This window comes from Rattus norvegicus, chromosome 19 (genome assembly GCF_021556685.1).
Source record: "Rattus norvegicus strain SHRSP/BbbUtx chromosome 19, alternate assembly SHRSP_T2T, whole genome shotgun sequence".
In the NCBI taxonomy this organism is placed as follows: Eukaryota; Metazoa; Chordata; class Mammalia; order Rodentia; family Muridae; genus Rattus; species Rattus norvegicus.
In genome coordinates, this window is record NC_141552.1 from 17,011,065 (window position 1) to 17,017,064 (window position 6,000).

Sequence of the window (6,000 nt, forward strand, 5' to 3'; positions counted from 1 at the left end):
ATGTGTGTTCACAGGGAACTTACTGAGCCGTGCGTGCTCAACGTGTTAGGTTGTCAGGCATCCCTACAGGGCTCTGGTGTTCCCACTGCTCATTGTGGGTCAGGATCATCCTCCAGTATCACTTAGTTTTCATATTAGAGCAGATCTTTCACCATATATCAGTGATGACCATATGTATTATACACATCTGATAAAATACAGAATAGAAACTAGCTTCTTGTAGGCCAGATTGGCATTATCAGTTTTTTGATTGTTAGCAAGAAAATTATTTTAATCTAAGCAGTTTAGGAAGGAACCTCCAGAGCATCCATAGTGAATGTAGCTTGCAGCTGTGAACACAGGTTTCTTTTGGAGAGCAGGCCTGTGCAAGCCCAACCGAGGTGGGACAGTGCAAGCTATCCTTTTTCCATGGCCAATCTGGGATCGTATTGAGAATGTATTTTTTCCAGGTGACTGATTTCCAATTTGTGGAATTGGTCTAACTTGCTGAGAGTGGAGGTGACTCAGAGAGTTAAAGTACAGAAGGAATAATCCAGAATGTCCACAAAAGCTTGCTGTCACCCCAGGGCTTTTAAAAGCTCAGCAGCTAGAGAAGCAATGTAGTATTTGGTTATTCTCATGCTTAGGTCTAGTCATTCATTATAAGCTGAACATGACACAAAAAGTGTCATCTGTGTCACAATAGAAACTAGTTGTACTAGATTCACCCCACACTAGCACATCACTACCGTGTTTGAGGTTCTCAGTTACTATCTAAGAACCTGGAAGAGGCCTGGGTCTTGCTACACAAACTCATAATTTATGTCTTCATGACACTGTGTGCTTTGTTCTGTTAATGCTACCATTGGCATACAATACCTTGGATACTTTGTGCTGACATCTGTGACCTGAGACAATAGTTCATGTCATCCTAACCTGAATAAACTGTCCTTAGAGTACAGTGTGGTAGGAGGGGCCTTCTTTTCCTATGAGATAGCAAAACATTTCCAGGCTTCAGTCAAGTCTGACAGCCATTGTCCAGTACCTGTCTTGAGATGTCCACATTTTCAGCTAAGAGTCTTCATCCAGGCTGCTCTGTAATTCTGTAGAAGATTAATAGGGTTCCTGTCCTAGGATTTAATTCTGCATGACTGTACTTGCCGAACATGCTCAAAGCCCTGTGATCCACCCTAGCCCTCTGTGCTTTAGAGAAAGAAAATAAAGAGCCACTTTGCACTTGAAGTTTCTCCTCCAACAAAAGGAGAGCCTGCATAGGGCCTTTAAGTAACTCTAAGCCCCAGCTTCCCCACAGCTCCCTCCATCAATTCCATTATTGGTGTGTTTTCACTACTACTCACTTTCTTCCGTGTGCAAAGAATGTGCACCATGTCACATGTGTCACACACGTGTGTGTGTGTGTGTGTGTGTGTGTGTGTGTGTGTGTGTGTGTTTGGTCCCTAGTGAAAACTGTCGAGATACATGCAGACTCATGCTACTACTGTCCCATGGTACCTTGCAGGGAACCCTGAAATGGTGGCTACTTTAATACAGTCTAAACCGGGTGTGCATGGTTTCTGTAAGGTCACCACTACAGAGAGCAGGAAAAGCTTCAGTAGTCACATGGATGTGATCAATCAGTGTTAGTCATGCCCTTCCCGCATGGTAGACTGCAGGTTGTCTGTCCCCATCACTTTGCTCTCTTGTGCCCAAACAATGCCAAGGTCAGGGCCATTGAGCCGTGAGGCAGAGGCTCACCACCCTCAGTCCTGCCTACGACCCCTAAGACTGTCTCTTTCGGGTGTGTGCGTGCTGGACACTCATGGATCCTGAGATCTCCGCAGCTGAGGTGAAACAGTACCGGAGCCATTGAAATGTGGGCACACATTTGGTTTTGGAGCTGGGCCACTCTTTGACCTTTGGTGAGTGGAGAGACAACTGTTGGCTGAGCCTTTGTTGAACCGCATGGCCCCTGGCCACGTCAGCAGTCAGCAGTATCAAAGCTGAGCAACCAGTGTTTTATGTTCCATTTTGTCATCGCTGGTCAGTGTTCTGATGCCACAGCATATGGCTGGCCTCAATCTCCCCATGTGGCCACAATCCCTAATTGATATGGCCTCCACTTCCCAAGTGCCACTGGGATTTCTGTAGAACCCCTAAGGCAGCAGCAAGCAGGAGCTCCTGGCTATTCCCTCCCTGCTCTCTTGATCTGCAAGTCGTTCTGTGTACATATGTCTATTCCCTCATATACTCTTGATGCCATGATACCTTAATAAACACTTGATTCATGCCCTGATGGCCAGTTTTCAACTGCTACCTGACACCATCTATAATCGCCTGGGAAATGAGGGACTATGTGGATCAGACTGGCCTTTGAGCATGACTATGCGTCACTGTCTTCGTTGCTGTGGGAGATGCCAGACAGCCTCTTTTCTGATCCTAGAGTCCCTATACCCAGTCACTTGTCCCCTCTACAGCCAGACCCTACTTCTGCTCCTAGGCACTGTCTTGGACTTCCTTCCCTCAGGTGGCTTCTCTCCTTTGGTTGCTGCAGAAACCTGTTATGAGGAAAGGAACAGGGAGTTAAGAGTTCAAAGCCATCTTCCCATTGATGTTCTTTCTCAGAGGTCAGTGGGACACTTAAAGAGTTTTGTGTATACATTTTATTAAGCAAGGGACAATCATGCATCAGACACAGGAAACGAACAGCACATCTACCGGACCTCCTTCAACACCTGGGCATCTCTTCTGGCCTGTGCTTCTGTGTGCTGAAACCTGGGGACCAACTTCCTGTGGTGTTTCCCAGGATGACTATGCACATTACTACACTGGCGTAAATCCTCAAAACTCACAAACAGCAACGGGACCGCCACAGGAACGGTTCTCCATCAACAGATACCACAGACCAGCAAGCAGAAGCATGGGAGGGTGGTGCTGTGGTTCACACACTTCTCTTTCCTCACTAGGGCAGGTGACCCGCTGAAGAAAACAAGGAGGCAGGATGGAAGAGGAAAACTAAAACCCAGTCCTTGCATTAAACACCCAAGCACATTTAGACTAGAAGAGAGAAGTTTGCCAAGAATGAGGGCCACTTTGGACATCCATCATCAATAGCCCTGGCTGTCTAGGCCAGCATCAGATCCAGCAGTCTCCAGGCAGGTGTCAGCCAGGCCCTCAAGGGCACTAAGAGCATTAACCATGAAGAATAGAACAAGATCTCTGCCTCTTGCCTGCCTGACAGCCAAGCATGTGTATGCCCTGGCTATGCTCACGCTGGGACCCCTGCGAGATATTAAGATATAGAGACCTGATAGTTGATTAGGACCCTGTTCGAAAAGGAAGATACCGGATATTTCCCTCTGGCATCCATATGTGCATGCATGGTTGTACATGCTGGTAGAATCTCTCTCTCTCTCTCTCTCTCTCTCTCTCTCTCTCACACACACACACACACACACACACACACACACACATATTCAAAGTTTTGAAGCACAGCATAAGAATCTCTGGGACTCTAAGCCTGACCAGCCTCATCTGTGAGCCACAGCTTCTGTGTGAGAGCTCCTTTGTGTGAGAGGCATAGGGTGACTGAGGAAGGTTGCTGGTGTCCATCCCTGGCCTGCATGTGCATGCATACAGAGACATGGACACATGCACATGCTGAGTACCCCTCATCCAATCCTGAAATCTGAAAACACTGAATTTCAAATCCAGGCATTCTCCTAACCTACACCTTCCCTCAGGAATTGGAGATGAGGCCTTGCAAGAATCCTCAACCAGTGAGACTGGCCCAGACCTTCTGAGATCCATTCTGCCCCAGGAGAACACAGCAGGTGGTATCAGGACAACACAGAAACTCAAGACTCCAGCCTGATGCAGGGACTGCCTGCTGGGTTAGGAGAAGACTCAGCATCAGGTTCCTAAACAAAAACATCACCTCTGAACACACGGGGTCACTGTGGCTATGCCTTCAAGGCATCTTCAGCAGCAGCTTAAATGGACTAGGGATGATTATGGGAATCTGCCTGCAGGGTGATGTGGGAATCCTTTTGCTAAGGCTTGATCGATAGATGTTGCCACAGAAACCCTTGAACTCTTCTTGGAGTACAGTCCAGGCAGAGGCTGAACACAAAACATCCTGATTATGAACTGAGTTTAACAGATAATCCGGAACCTGAAGGCCACAGGCCCAAAGGTCTGCACTGCAGGGGTGACGCATCACTGCAGGGATGACCACACAGTGCAGGGGTTAGGTGTCACTGCAGGAATGACCACACACTGCAGGGGTGAGGAGTCACTGCAGGGATGACCACACACTGCAGGGGTGAGGAGTCACTGCAGGGATGACCACACAGTGCAGGGGTGAGGTGTCACTGCGGGGATGACCACACACTGCAGGGGTGAGGTGTCACTGCGGGGATGACCACACACTGCAGGGGTGAGGTGTCACTGCGGGGATGACCACACACTGCAGGGGTGAGGCATCACTCAGGGGATGACCACACACTTCAGGGGTGAGATGCCACTGCAGAGGTGACCACACACTGCAGGGGTGAGGTGTCACCGCAGGGATGACCACACAGTGCAGGGGTGAGGCATCACTGCGGGGATGACCACACACTGCAGGGTTGGGGCATCACTGCGGGGATGACCACACACTGCAGGGGTGAGGTGTCACTGCGGGGATGACCACACAGTGCAGGGTTGGGGCATCACTGCGGGGATGACCACACACTGCAGGGGTGAGGTGTCACTGCGGGGATGACCACACAGTGCAGGGGTGAGGTGTCACTGCGGGGATGACCACACAGTGCAGGGGTGGGGCATCACTGTGGGGATGACCACACACTGCAGGGGTGAGGTGTCACTGCGGGGATGACCACACAGTGCAGGGGTGAGGTGTCACTGCGGGGATGACCACACACTGCAGGGGTGAGACATCACTTCGGGGATGACCACACACTGCAGGGGCGAGGAGTCACTTCGGGGATGACCACACACTGCAGGGGTGAGGTGTCACTTCGGGGATGACCACACAGTGCAGGGGTGAGGTGTCACTGCGGGGATGACCACACAGTGCAGGGGTGAGGTGTCACTGCGGGGATGACCACACACTGCAGGGGTGAGGTGTCACTGTGGGGATGACCACACTGCAGGGGTGAGGTGTCCCTGCAGGGATGACCAGGAAGCTGACTGAGCTCCTCAGGGCTCTCCCTGTCCTGAATGTGCTTCCTTCTAGGTGAGCACTGCAGCTTTCAGGGTGCTGGAGGCCTGTGTGGGCAGCAGTAGAAACTGCTAGCCTTGTTATTCACAGCTGAAACTATCACACAGGACATTCCAGAAGTGACCACCACCAAAGTGGGGCCTTTCACAGCATTCTGGGTAGGATGGCAAAAGCCCCATGACAATTTCGCCTGCGAGCCATACCAAATGTCTGCTGTCAGTGCCTGTCTCTTAGGAGCCACCTGGATGATTCAGGGGATGGTCCTGAAGAAAAGGCTTGGCAAAATTGAGGTCTCCAAAGCAAGAGGAGCAGTGAGGAGGTGCAGGGGCCGTAGACCATGGAGACTGATATATGCTGATGCTAGATACCCAGACTCATCCCTGTGTCCAAGTCTGGATGTCACAGAGGCACCTGGCAAAGGTCCCAACAGTTTCCTTCAGGATTCAGCTGTCTCCCTACTTGCCCTCCACCTAACCCACTTCCTGTGGTTCTGGGAGTCAAGGACTTCATCACCTGTTTCGTTTTCTTGTCATATTTCAGGTACTGTGACTCGACCACTCTTCCTCCTGCAGGAGACACATCATTTGTCACAGAACAGGACTGATGCACCAGGAAGACCCATAGCATAACCAGGACGCTACAATGAAAACATGACTGGCCCTTCATGCTGAATGACAGGAAAAGCACCCGGCCTTCTCTTTGTTGCAGACTGGATTCCTCAGCCTTCCTGTTATGAACAGGGCACTAGTACCCTTCACAGGATACTTAGTGTTTATAAGACATTTATAGAATTCATCTTG